This window comes from Triturus cristatus, chromosome 12, assembly GCF_964204655.1.
Source record: "Triturus cristatus chromosome 12, aTriCri1.1, whole genome shotgun sequence".
Lineage (NCBI taxonomy): Eukaryota > Metazoa > Chordata > Amphibia > Caudata > Salamandridae > Triturus > Triturus cristatus.
The window spans coordinates 660,887,298-660,900,915 of record NC_140595.1 but is presented as its reverse complement, the minus strand read 5'-3'; the positions used below and the strand labels follow the sequence as shown (position 1 = coordinate 660,900,915).

General features: G+C 41.2%; 12 non-coding genes across 12 annotated transcripts; 3 read left to right on the top strand and 9 right to left on the bottom strand.

Annotated features, from left to right (window-relative positions):
- Nucleotides 1-970: 970 nt before the first annotated feature.
- Nucleotides 971-1,052, bottom strand: TRNAS-GCU (transfer RNA serine (anticodon GCU)). The gene has a single exon. It is a non-coding gene; the product is annotated as a tRNA-Ser (tRNA).
- A 1,681-nt stretch (nucleotides 1,053-2,733) lies between these two features.
- TRNAT-UGU (transfer RNA threonine (anticodon UGU)) lies at nucleotides 2,734-2,805 on the bottom strand. The gene has a single exon. It is a non-coding gene; the product is annotated as a tRNA-Thr (tRNA).
- A 589-nt stretch (nucleotides 2,806-3,394) lies between these two features.
- Nucleotides 3,395-3,476, bottom strand: TRNAS-GCU (transfer RNA serine (anticodon GCU)). Its single transcript has one exon. It is a non-coding gene; the product is annotated as a tRNA-Ser (tRNA).
- A 412-nt stretch (nucleotides 3,477-3,888) lies between these two features.
- TRNAI-UAU (transfer RNA isoleucine (anticodon UAU)) lies at nucleotides 3,889-3,983 on the top strand. Its single transcript has 2 exons — nucleotides 3,889-3,926; nucleotides 3,948-3,983. It is a non-coding gene; the product is annotated as a tRNA-Ile (tRNA).
- Nucleotides 3,984-5,144: 1,161 nt separating this feature from the next.
- Nucleotides 5,145-5,216, bottom strand: TRNAT-UGU (transfer RNA threonine (anticodon UGU)). The gene has a single exon. It is a non-coding gene; the product is annotated as a tRNA-Thr (tRNA).
- Nucleotides 5,217-5,805: 589 nt separating this feature from the next.
- Nucleotides 5,806-5,887, bottom strand: TRNAS-GCU (transfer RNA serine (anticodon GCU)). Its single transcript has one exon. It is a non-coding gene; the product is annotated as a tRNA-Ser (tRNA).
- Nucleotides 5,888-6,299: 412 nt separating this feature from the next.
- Nucleotides 6,300-6,394, top strand: TRNAI-UAU (transfer RNA isoleucine (anticodon UAU)). Its single transcript has 2 exons — nucleotides 6,300-6,337; nucleotides 6,359-6,394. It is a non-coding gene; the product is annotated as a tRNA-Ile (tRNA).
- Nucleotides 6,395-7,568: 1,174 nt separating this feature from the next.
- TRNAT-UGU (transfer RNA threonine (anticodon UGU)) lies at nucleotides 7,569-7,640 on the bottom strand. The gene has a single exon. It is a non-coding gene; the product is annotated as a tRNA-Thr (tRNA).
- A 1,083-nt stretch (nucleotides 7,641-8,723) lies between these two features.
- Nucleotides 8,724-8,818, top strand: TRNAI-UAU (transfer RNA isoleucine (anticodon UAU)). The gene is made up of 2 exons: nucleotides 8,724-8,761; nucleotides 8,783-8,818. It is a non-coding gene; the product is annotated as a tRNA-Ile (tRNA).
- Nucleotides 8,819-9,992: 1,174 nt separating this feature from the next.
- Nucleotides 9,993-10,064, bottom strand: TRNAT-UGU (transfer RNA threonine (anticodon UGU)). Its single transcript has one exon. It is a non-coding gene; the product is annotated as a tRNA-Thr (tRNA).
- Nucleotides 10,065-12,405: 2,341 nt separating this feature from the next.
- On the bottom strand, nucleotides 12,406-12,477 carry TRNAT-UGU (transfer RNA threonine (anticodon UGU)). Its single transcript has one exon. It is a non-coding gene; the product is annotated as a tRNA-Thr (tRNA).
- Nucleotides 12,478-13,066: 589 nt separating this feature from the next.
- On the bottom strand, nucleotides 13,067-13,148 carry TRNAS-GCU (transfer RNA serine (anticodon GCU)). The gene has a single exon. It is a non-coding gene; the product is annotated as a tRNA-Ser (tRNA).
- Between the last annotated feature and the right edge of the window lie 470 nt (nucleotides 13,149-13,618).

Here is a 13,618-nt window from a genome sequence, read left to right as displayed (position 1 = left end):
ACATCCTTTCTGTGGATGCAGATTCAGTCGGAACAGAGGTCCTAGTCCTCGCTCTGCCTTTCAAAGGAACTGTAAATATGCATGGCTTATTTGGCTTTGCCCGGCAGGGCTTGCCCGGCAGGGTGAGAATGGCGTTCGTCAGGCGATCGGAAGGGGTGAGGCAATAATTTATAATTCAATGATCTTCATGATATTTTCTTGATAATATGAAAGCAGGAAAGGGAAGCTTGGCAATAAGCAATCCTAAAGCAAGGTGTGACTCCAGGGAAGAATGACTTGAAAACAACATACAGAAAGACTCATGTAAAAAGGCCCTGATGGGGCTTGAACTCATGACCCCTGGTTTACAAGACCAGTGCTCTGCCACTGAGCTACAAGGCCAGTCGGCACACAGGATGTAAATTGCAACATGTATTCTTACTGAGGTATGAATATATCTATGATTTTGAGACTCTGTATGGAAACGTAGTTGCATATGAATGTCCACGTGCGCGCACACATTGAAGACCATGCTTAAGGCACTTTTTTTGGAAGTATGAAAAACTACATTTTCATATGAGAAAATAAGAGTTTTCGCATTCAAGACCATACCGATAGCTCTAGTTAGTATGTCTGCAATCAGTGACATATAGAGAACCCACTTATTAGAAGTGATCTGTCTCTGTGGGGCAGACATATGTTAACAGTCATTCATTTGAGACGGCCTAAACTTTAGGAGTAAGAGCTGCTTTCTTATCAATCTATTTATCCAAACTGGTTAATAAGCCAGGAGTGAGTGAAAGGCAATCCTCTGGAAACTCCATGAAATATCTAATTTCTATTACGCACAAAATACTTCACTTTATTTGACATATTTGTTAAAATGGAACAGTCAGATGATCCCATCTAGCGGATCCTGGCTCTGTCTTGAAAGAGAGTGTAATTATACTACAAGAAATGCTGGCCATCAAAAGAGCCTCTGATGGCTTTCCGACGAAGGTGGGATTCGAACCCACGCGTGCAGAGCACAATGGATTAGCAGTCCATCGCCTTAACCACTCGGCCACCTCGTCTGCCCTACAGCCCCATCTGAAACCTTGCTTCACAAAAGGTACTGAAGTGTCAATATACTGTACCTAAAAAAGAAAAAAACAGCTGAGGCAAGATCTCACATTCCACGTCTTCCCCCAATCAGGGACCTACATTTCATTTTTGGGAAATTCTTACTATGTGCTAATTACAAATATTCATAAGATTCCCCTAGACTTTGTCAGAACTGTCAAGATATAATTCTATGGGGTTTTGAATTGACAGAGCATATGTTATAGGACAATTATAGAATCTATTCCGTTTGGACTGTATTTTTAATAGTCATGATAACATGCTAGCATGTGAGTCGATCTTGCACAGTGAATGATGGAGCAGTGTCTGTCATCTACTTGGTCAGCTGTAGATGGCTCACCTGGGGAAATGTGAAAAGAGAGAGCTCCAGTGGCGCAATCGATTAGCGCGCGGTACTTATACAGCAGTACTTGCACTGAGCCATGCTGAGGTTGTGAGTTCGAGCCTCACCTGGAGCAGCCGTGTTGTTTTTCATAAACCATTTCACAAAAAGTAAAGTTTAAACTCAGAGTATGGACGGCCCTTGCTAGAGAGTCTTTACTTCTTATAGGATCTACGTGACCTACTCCTCTGGGTGCCAAATATCACATATCCTCCGCGATGCTCAGTTTAAACATTCCATGATGTGCCATCTTGCATTTCATGCAAACACCACATCAGTGCATTTAAAAATACATTTGTAGAATAATAAATATGATGAAAACAGTGTTCTCACATGATAACCATAAACTGAAGAGCTGCAAAAAATGCTGTATCAGCTACTTACAATAAAAGGTGACTCGAAAAAACTAGCAAAAGAAGAGCATCATCATATTAAAGGTTCTATTCACCATCTTGAGTTGCACCATAGCAGCTTATGGTGCTTTTCTGCTCAGAGTGTGCCTCCAATCCCACATTCATTTTTAATTTCTTTGCAGTTTAAAAAACAACAATTACTGCTCGAAGTTCACTTTTCAAAACCATTCAACCTATTAAATGTATTTCTCTAACCTATGAATGTGGTCCATGTTCACTTTTCCTCATCTTCATCTCGATACTCCTTTCCCAGAAACCAGGTTCACTTCTTCATTCATCCCACCCATCCAAAGTCACCAAATCTTTGAAGCAAGTCTGCCTATTCTCCCTTTCTCTCTATGTACAAGATACCTTGTATCATTTGAATGGACAGCAGGAGAGAAGGATATTTATGGTGAGTGGGGGTGGGGTTTTGAGGAGTAACCTCATTTGCCTAAGAGCCGGGGTATCTGGGAAAAAAAGTATTTTATGGGGGAAGACTTTCACATCTCCTTGGTGAAATTTGTAGGGCCTTATAACATCCTTTCTGTGGATGCAGATTCAGTCGGAACAGAGGTCCTAGTCCTCGCTCTGCCTTTCAAAGGAACTGTAAATATGCATGGCTTATTTGGCTTTGCCCGGCAGGGCTAGCCCGCCAGGGTGAGAATGGCGTTTGTCAGGCGTTCGTCAGGCGATCAGAAGGGGTGAGGCAATAATTTATAATTCAATGATCTTCATGATATTTTCTTGATAATATGAAAGCAGGAAAGGGAAGCTTGGCAATAAGCAATCCTAAAGCAAGGTGTGACTCCAGGGAAGAATGACTTGAAAACAACATACAGAAAGACTCATGTAAAAAGGCCCTGATGAGGCTTGAACTCATGACCCCTGGTTTACAAGACCAGTGCTCTGCCACTGAGCTACAAGGCCAGTCTGCACGCAGAATGTAAATTGCAACATGTATTCTTACTGAGGTATGAATATATCTATGATTTTGAGACTCTGTATGGAAACGTAGTTGCATATGAATGTCCACGTGCGCGCACACATTGAAGACCATGCTTAAGGCACTTTTTTTGGAAGTATGAAAAACTACATTTTCATATGAGAAAATAAGAGTTTTCGCATTCAAGACCATACCGATAGCTCTAGTTAGTATGTCTGCAATCAGTGACATATAGAGAACCCACTTATTAGAAGTGATCTGTCTCTGTGGGGCAGACATATGTTAACAGTCATTCATTTGAGACGGCCTAAACTTTAGGAGTAAGAGCTGCTTTCTTATCAATCTATTTATCCAAACTGGTTAATAAGCCAGGAGTGAGTGAAAGGCAATCCTCTGGAAACCCCATGAAAGATCTAATTTCTATTACGCACAAAATACTTCACTTTATTTGACATATTTGTTAAAATGGAACAGTCAGATGATCCCATCTAGCGGATCCTGGCTTTGTCTTGAAAGAGAGTGTAATTATACTTCAAGAAATGCTGGCCATCAAAAGAGACTCTGATGGCTTTCCGACGAAGGTGGGATTCGAACCCACGCGTGCAGAGCACAATGGATTAGCAGTCCATCGCCTTAACCACTCGGCCACCTCGTCTGCCCTACAGCCCCATCTGAAACCTTGCTTCACAAAAGGTACTGAAGTGTCAATATACTGTACCTAAAAAAGAAAAAAACAGCTGAGGCAAGATCTCACATTCCACGTCTTCCCCCAATCAGGGACCTACATTTCATTTTTGGGAAATTCTTACTATGTGCTAATTACAAATATTCATAAGATTCCCCTAGACTTTGTCAGAACTGTCAAGATATAATTCTATGGGGTTTTGAATTGACAGAGCATATGTTATAGGACAATTAGAGAATCTATTCCGTTTGGACTGTATTTTTAATAGTCATGATAACATGCTAGCATGTGAGTCGATCTTGCACAGTGAATGATGGAGCAGTGTCTGTCATCTACTTGGTCAGCTGTAGATGGCTCACCTGGGGAGATGTGAAAAGAGAGAGCTCCAGTGGCGCAATTGGTTAGCGCACGGTACTTATACAGCAGTACTTGCACTGAGCCATGCCGAGGTTGTGAGTTCAAGCCTCACCTGGAGCAGCCGTGTTGTTTTTCATAAACCATTTCACAAAAAGTAAAGTTTAAACTCAGAGTATGGACGGCCCTTGCTAGAGAGTCTTTACTTCTTATAGGATCTACGTGTCCTACTCCTCTGGGTGCCAAATATCACATATCCTCCGCGATGCTCAGTTTAAACATTCCATGATGTGCCATCTTGCATTTCATGCAAACACCACATCAGTGCATTTAAAAATACATTTGTAGAATAATAAATATGATGAAAACAGTGTTCTCACATGATAACCATAAACTGAAGAGCTGCAAAAAATGCTGTATCAGCTACTTACAATAAAAGGTGACTCGAAAAAACTAGCAAAAGAAGAGCATCATCATATTAAAGGTTCTATTCACCATCTTGAGTTGCACCATAGCAGCTTATGGTGCTTTTCTGCTCAGTGTGCCTCCAATCCCACATTCATTTTTAATTTCTTTGCAGTTTAAAAAACAACAATTACTGCTCGAAGTTCACTTTTCAAAACCATTCAACCTATTAAATGTATTTCTCTAACCTATGAATGTGGTCCATGTTCACTTTTCCTCATCTTCATCTCGATACTCCTTTCCCAGAAACCAGGTTCACTTCTTCATTCATCCCACCCATCCAAAGTCACCAAATCTTTGAAGCAAGTCTGCCTATTCTCCCTTTCTCTCTATGTACAAGATACCTTGTATCATTTGAATGGACAGCAGGAGAGAAGGATATTTATGGTGAGTGGGGGTGGGGTTTTGAGGAGTAACCTCATTTGCCTAAGAGCCGGTGTATCTGGGAAAAAAAGTATTTTATGGGGGAAGACTTTCACATCTCCTTGGTGAAATTTGTAGGGCCTTATAACATCCTTTCTGTGGATGCAGATTCAGTCGGAACAGAGGTCCTAGTCCTCGCTCTGCCTTTCAAAGGAACTGTAAATATGCATGGCTTATTTGGCTTTGCCCGGCAGGGCTTGCCCGGCAGGGTGAGAATGGCGTTCGTCAGGCGATCGGAAGGGGTGAGGCAATAATTTATAATTCAATGATCTTCATGATATTTTCTTGATAATATGAAAGCAGGAAAGGGAAGCTTGGCAATAAGCAATCCTAAAGCAAGGTGTGACTCCAGGGAAGAATGACTTGAAAACAACATACAGAAAGACTCATGTAAAAAGGCCCTGATGAGGCTTGAACTCATGACCCCTGGTTTACAAGACCAGTGCTCTGCCACTGAGCTACAAGGCCAGTCAGCACGCAGGATGTAAATTGCAACATGTATTCTTACTGAGGTATGAATATATCTATGATTTTGAGACTCTGTATGGAAACGTAGTTGCATATGAATGTCCACGTGCGCGCACACATTGAAGACCATGCTTAAGGCACTTTTTTTGGAAGTATGAAAAACTACATTTTCATATGAGAAAATAAGAGTTTTCGCATTCAAGACCATACCGATAGCTCTAGTTAGTATGTCTGCAATCAGTGACATATAGAGAACCCACTTATTAGAAGTGATCTGTCTCTGTGGGGCAGACATATGTTAACAGTCATTCATTTGAGACGGCCTAAACTTTAGGAGTAAGAGCTGCTTTCTTATCAATCTATTTATCCAAACTGGTTAATAAGCCAGGAGTGAGTGAAAGGCAATCCTCTGGAAACTCCATGAAAGATCTAATTTCTATTACGCACAAAATACTTCACTTTATTTGACATATTTGTTAAAATGGAACAGTCAGATGATCCCATCTAGCGGATCCTGGCTCTGTCTTGAAAGAGAGTGTAATTATACTACAAGAAATGCTGGCCATCAAAAGAGACTCTGATGGCTTTCCGACGAAGGTGGGATTCGAACCCACGCGTGCAGAGCACAATGGATTAGCAGTCCATCGCCTTAACCACTCGGCCACCTCGTCTGCCCCACAGCCCCATCTGAAACCTTGCTTCACAAAAGGTACTGAAGTGTCAATATACTGTACCTAAAAAAGAAAAAAACAGCTGAGGCAAGATCTCACATTCCACGTCTTCCCCCAATCAGGGACCTACATTTCATTTTTGGGAAATTCTTACTATGTGCTAATTACAAATATTCATAAGATTCCCCTAGACTTTGTCAGAACTGTCAAGATATAATTCTATGGGGTTTTGAATAGACAGAGCATATGTTATAGGACAATTATAGAATCTATTCCGTTTGGACTGTATTTTTAATAGTCATGATAACATGCTAGCATGTGAGTCGATCTTGCACAGTGAATGATGGAGCAGTGTCTGTCATCTACTTGGTCAGCTGTAGATGGCTCACCTGGGGAGATGTGAAAAGAGAGAGCTCCAGTGGCGCAATCGGTTAGCGCGCGGTACTTATACAGCAGTACTTGCACTGAGCCATGCCGAGGTTGTGAGTTCGAGCCTCACCTGGAGCAGCCGTGTTGTTTTTCATAAACCATTTCACAAAAAGTAAAGTTTAAACTCAGAGTATGGACGGCCCTTGCTAGAGAGTCTTTACTTCTTATAGGATCTACGTGTCCTACTCCTCTGGGTGCCAAATATCACATATCCTCCGCGATGCTCAGTGTAAACATTCCATGATGTGCCATCTTGCATTTCATGCAAACACCACATCAGTGCATTTAAAAATACATTTGTAGAATAATAAATATGATGAAAACAGTGTTCTCACATGATAACCATAAACTGAAGAGCTGCAAAAAATGCTGTATCAGCTACTTACAATAAAAGGTGACTCGAAAAAACTAGCAAAAGAAGAGCATCATCATATTAAAGGTTCTATTCACCATCTTGAGTTGCACCATAGCAGCTTATGGTGCTTTTCTGCTCAGAGTGTGCCTCCAATCCCACATTCATTTTTAATTTCTTTGCAGTTTAAAAAACAACAATTACTGCTCGAAGTTCACTTTTCAAAACCATTCAACCTATTAAATGTATTTCTCTAACCTATGAATGTGGTCCATGTTCACTTTTCCTCATCTTCATCTCGATACTCCTTTCCCAGAAACCAGGTTCACTTCTTCATTCAACCCACCCATCCAAAGTCACCAAATCTTTGAAGCAAGTCTGCCTATTCTCCCTTTCTCTCTATGTACAAGATACCTTGTATCATTTGAATGGACAGCAGGAGAGAAGGATATTTATGGTGAGTGGGGGTGGGGTTTTGAGGAGTAACCTCATTTGCCTAAGAGCCGGGGTATCTGGGAAAAAAAGTATTTTATGGGGGAAGACTTTCACATCTCCTTGGTGAAATTTGTAGGGCCTTATAACATCCTTTCTGTGGATGCAGATTCAGTCGGAACAGAGGTCCTAGTCCTTGCTCTGCCTTTCAAAGGAACTGTAAATATGCATGGCTTATTTGGCTTTGCCCGGCAGGGCTTGCCCGGCAGGGTGAGAATGGCGTTTGTCAGGCGTTCGTCAGGCGATCGGAAGGGGTGAGGCAATAATTTATAATTCAATGATCTTCATTATATTTTCTTGATAATATGAAAGCAGGAAAGGGAAGCTTGACAATAAGCAATCCTAAAGCAAGGTGTGACTCCAGGGAAGAATGACTTGAAAACAACATACAGAAAGACTCATGTAAAAAGGCCCTGATGAGGCTTGAACTCATGACCCCTGGTTTACAAGACCAGTGCTCTGCCACTGAGCTACAAGGCCAGTCGGCACACAGGATGTAAATTGCAACATGTATTCTTACTGAGGTATGAATAGATCTATGATTTTGAGACTCTGTATGGAAACGTAGTTGCATATGAATGTCCACGTGCGCGCACACATTGAAGACCATGCTTAAGGCACTTTTTTTGGAAGTATGAAAAACTACATTTTCATATGAGAAAATAAGAGTTTTCGCATTCAAGACCATACCGATAGCTCTAGTTAGTATGTCTGCAATCAGTGACATATAGAGAACCCACTTATTAGAAGTGATCTGTCTCTGTGGGGCAGACATATGTTAACAGTCATTCATTTGAGACGGCCTAAACTTTAGGAGTAAGAGCTGCTTTCTTATCAATCTATTTATCCAAACTGGTTAATAAGCCAGGAGTGAGTGAAAGGCAATCCTCTGGAAACTCCATGAAAGATCTAATTTCTATTACGCACAAAATACTTCACTTTATTTGACATATTTGTTAAAATGGAACAGTCAGATGATCCCATCTAGCGGATCCTGGCTCTGTCTTGAAAGAGAGTGTAATTATACTACAAGAAATGCTGGCCATCAAAAGAGACTCTGATGGCTTTCCGACGAAGGTGGGATTCGAACCCACGCGTGCAGAGCACAATGGATTAGCAGTTCATCGCCTTAACCACTCGGTCACCTCGTCTGCCCTACAGCCCCATCTGAACCCTTGCTTCACAAAAGGTACTGAAGTGTCAATATACTGTACCTAAAAAAGAAAAAAACAGCTGAGGCAAGATCTCACATTCCATGTCTTCCCCCAATCAGGGACCTACATTTCATTTTTGGGAAATTCTTACTATGTGCTAATTACAAATATTCATAAGATTCCCCTAGACTTTGTCAGAACTGTCAAGATATAATTCTATGGGGTTTTGAATTGACAGAGCATATGTTATAGGACAATTATAGAATCTATTCCGTTTGGACTGTATTTTTAATAGTCATGATAACATGCTAGCATGTGAGTCGATCTTGCACAGTGAATGATGGAGCAGTGTCTGTCATCTACTTGGTCAGCTGTAGATGGCTCACCTGGGGAGATGTGAAAAGAGAGAGCTCCAGTGGCGCAATCGGTTAGCGCGCGGTACTTATACAGCAGTACTTGCACTGAGCCATGCCGAAGTTGTGAGTTCGAGCCTCACCTGGAGCAGCCGTGTTGTTTTTCATAAACCATTTCACAAAAAGTAAAGTTTAAACTCAGAGTATGGACGGCCCTTGCTAGAGAGTCTTTACTTCTTATAGGATCTACGTGTCCTACTCCTCTGGGTGCCAAATATCACATATCCTCCGCGATGCTCAGTTTAAACATTCCATGATGTGCCATCTTGCATTTCATGCAAACACCACATCAGTGCATTTAAAAATACATTTGTAGAATAATAAATATGATGAAAACAGTGTTCTCACATGATAACCATAAACTGAAGAGCTGCAAAAAATGCTGTATCAGCTACTTACAATAAAAGGTGACTCGAAAAAACTAGCAAAAGAAGAGCATCATCATATTAAAGGTTCTATTCACCATCTTGAGTTGCACCATAGCAGCTTATGGTGCTTTTCTGCTCAGAGTGTGCCTCCAATCCCACATTCATTTTTAATTTCTTTGCAGTTTAAAAAACAACAATTACTGCTCGAAGTTCACTTTTCAAAACCATTCAACCTATTAAATGTATTTCTCTAACCTATGAATGTGGTCCATGTTCACTTTTCCTCATCTTCATCTCGATACTCCTTTCCCAGAAACCAGGTTCACTTCTTCATTCATCCCACCCATCCAAAGTCACCAAATCTTTGAAGCAAGTCTGCCTATTCTCCCTCTCTCTCTATGTACAAGATACCTTGTATCATTTGAATGGACAGCAGGAGAGAAGGATATTTATGGTGAGTGGGGGTGGGGTTTTGAGGAGTAACCTCATTTGCCTAAGAGCCGGGGTATCTGGGAAAAAAAGTATTTTATGGGGGAAGACTTTCACATCTCCTTGGTGAAATTTGTAGGGCCTTATAACATCCTTTCTGTGGATGCAGATTCAGTCGGAACAGAGGTCCTAGTCCTCGCTCTGCCTTTCAAAGGAACTGTAAATATGCATGGCTTATTTGGCTTTGCCCGGCAGGGCTTGCCCGCCAGGGTGAGAATGGCGTTTGTCAGGCGTTCGTCAGGCGATCGGAAGGGGTGAGGCAATAATTTATAATTCAATGATCTTCATGATATTTTCTTGATAATATGAAAGCAGGAAAGGGAAGCTTGGCAATAAGCAATCCTAAAGCAAGGTGTGACTCCAGGGAAGAATGACTTGAAAACAACATACAGAAAGACTCATGTAAAAAGGCCCTGATGAGGCTTGAACTCATGACCCCTGGTTTACAAGACCAGTGCTCTGCCACTGAGCTACAAGGCCAGTCTGCACGCAGAATGTAAATTGCAACATGTATTCTTACTGAGGTATGAATATATCTATGATTTTGAGACTCTGTATGGAAACGTAGTTGCATATGAATGTCCACGTGCGCGCACACATTGAAGACCATGCTTAAGGCACTTTTTTTGGAAGTATGAAAAACTACATTTTCATATGAGAAAATAAGAGTTTTCGCATTCAAGACCATACCGATAGCTCTAGTTAGTATGTCTGCAATCAGTGACATATAGAGAACCCACTTATTAGAAGTGATCTGTCTCTGTGGGGCAGACATATGTTAACAGTCATTCATTTGAGACGGCCTAAACTTTAGGAGTAAGAGCTGCTTTCTTATCAATCTATTTATCCAAACTGGTTAATAAGCCAGGAGTGAGTGAAAGGCAATCCTCTGGAAACTCCATGAAAGATCTAATTTCTATTACGCACAAAATACTTCACTTTATTTGACATATTTGTTAAAATGGAACAGTCAGATGATCCCATCTAGCGGATCCTGGCTCTGTCTTGAAAGAGAGTGTAATTATACTTCAAGAAATGCTGGCCATCAAAAGAGACTCTGATGGCTTTCCGACAAAGGTGGGATTCGAACCCACGCGTGCAGAGCACAATGGATTAGCAGTCCATCGCCTTAACCACTCGGCCCCCTCGTCTGCCCTACAGCCCCATCTGAAACCTTGCTTCACAAAAGGTACTGAAGTGTCAATATACTGTACCTAAAAAAGAAAAAAACAGCTGAGGCAAGATCTCACATTCCACGTCTTCCCCCAATCAGGGACCTACATTTCATTTTTGGGAAATTCTTACTATGTGCTAATTACAAATATTCATAAGATTCCCCTAGACTTTGTCAGAACTGTCAAGATATAATTCTATGGGGTTTTGAATTGACAGAGCATATGTTATAGGACAATTATAGAATCTATTCCGTTTGGACTGTATTTTTAATAGTCATGATAACATGCTAGCATGTGAGTCGATCTTGCACAGTGAATGATGGAGCAGTGTCTGTCATCTACTTGGTCAGCTGTAGATGGCTCACCTGGGGAGATGTGAAAAGAGAGAGCTCCAGTGGTGCAATCGGTTAGCGCCCGGTACTTATACAGCAGTACTTGCACTGAGCCATGCCGAGGTTGTGAGTTCAAGCCTCACCTGGAGCAGCCGTGTTGTTTTTCATAAACCATTTCACAAAAAGTAAAGTTTAAACTCAGAATATGGACGGCCCTTGCTAGAGAGTCTTTACTTCTTATAGGATCTACGTGTCCTACTCCTCTGGGTGCCAAATATCACATATCCTCCGCGATGCTCAGTTTAAACATTCCATGATGTGCCATCTTGCATTTCATGCAAACACCACATCAGTGCATTTAAAAATACATTTGTAGAATAATAAATATGATGAAAACAGTGTTCTCACATGATAACCATAAACTGAAGAGCTGCAAAAAATGCTGTATCAGCTACTTACAATAAAAGGTGACTCGAAAAAACTAGCAAAAGAAGAGCATCATCATATTAAAGGTTCTATTCACCATCTTGAGTTGCACCATAGCAGCTTATGGTGCTTTTCTGCTCAGAGTGTGCCTCCAATCCCACATTCATTTTTAATTTCTTTGCAGTTTAAAAAACAACAATTACTGCTCGAAGTTCACTTTTCAAAACCATTCAACCTATTAAATGTATTTCTCTAACCTATGAATGTGGTCCATGTTCACTTTTCCTCATCTTCATCTCGATACTCCTTTCCCAGAAACCAGGTTCACTTCTTCATTCATCCCACCCATCCAAAGTCACCAAATCTTTGAAGCAAGTCTGCCTATTCTCCCTTTCTCTCTATGTACAAGATACCTTGTATCATTTGAATGGACAGCAGGAGAGAAGGATATTTATGGTGAGTGGGGGTGGGGTTTTGAGGAGTAACCTCATTTGCCTAAGAGCCGGGGTATCTGGGAAAAAAAGTATTTTATGGAGGAAGACTTTCACATCTCCTTGGTGAAATTTGTAGGGCCTTATAACATCCTTTCTGTGGATGCAGATTCAGTCGGAACAGAGGTCCTAGTCCTCGCTCTGCCTTTCAAAGGAACTGTAAATATGCATGGCTTATTTGGCTTTGCCCGGCAGGGCTTGCCCGGCAGGGTGAGAATGGCGTTCGTCAGGCGATCGGAAGGGGTGAGGCAATAATTTATAATTCAATGATCTTCATGATATTTTCTTGATAATATGAAAGCAGGAAAGGGAAGCTTGGCAATAAGCAATCCTAAAGCAAGGTGTGACTCCAGGGAAGAATGACTTGAAAACAACATACAGAAAGACTCATGTAAAAAGGCCCTGATGAGGCTTGAACTCATGACCCCTGGTTTACAAGACCAGTGCTCTGCCACTGAGCTACAAGGCCAGTCGGCACACAGGATGTAAATTGCAACATGTATTCTTACTGAGGTATGAATATATCTATGATTTTGAGACTCTGTATGGAAACGTAGTTGCATATGAATGTCCACGTGCGCGCACACATTGAAGACCATGCTTAAGGCACTTTTTTTGGAAGTATGAAAAACTACATTTTCATATGAGAAAATAAGAGTTTTCGCATTCAAGACCATACCGATAGCTCTAGTTAGTATGTCTGCAATCAGTGACATATAGAGAACCCACTTATTAGAAGTGATCTGTCTCTGTGGGGCAGACATATGTTAACAGTCATTCATTTGAGACGGCCTAAACTTTAGGAGTAAGAGCTGCTTTCTTATCAATCTATTTATCCAAACTGGTTAATAAGCCAGGAGTGAGTGAAAGGCAATCCTCTGGAAACTCCATGAAATATCTAATTTCTATTACGCACAAAATACTTCACTTTATTTGACATATTTGTTAAAATGGAACAGTCAGATGATCCCATCTAGCGGATCCTGGCTCTGTCTTGAAAGAGAGTGTAATTATACTACAAGAAATGCTGGCCATCAAAAGAGCCTCTGATGGCTTTCCGACGAAGGTGGGATTCGAACCCACGCGTGCAGAGCACAATGGATTAGCAGTCCATCGCCTTAACCACTCGGCCACCTCGTCTGCCCTACAGCCCCATCTGAAACCTTGCTTCACAAAAGGTACTGAAGTGTCAATATACTGTACCTAAAAAAGAAAAAAACAGCTGAGGCAAGATCTCACATTCCACGTCTTCCCCCAATCAGGGACCTACATTTCATTTTTGGGAAATTCTTACTATGTGCTAATTACAAATATTCATAAGATTCCCCTAGACTTTGTCAGAACTGTCAAGATATAATTCTATGGGGTTTTGAATTGACAGAGCATATGTTATAGGACAATTATAGAATCTATTCCGTTTGGACTGTATTTTTAATAGTCATGATAACATGCTAGCATGTGAGTCGATCTTGCACAGTGAATGATGGAGCAGTGTCTGTCATCTACTTGGTCAGCTGTAGATGGCTCACCTGGGGAAATGTGAAAAGAGGGAGCTCCAGTGGCGCAATCGATTAGCGCGCGGTACTTATACAGCAGTACTTGCACTGAGC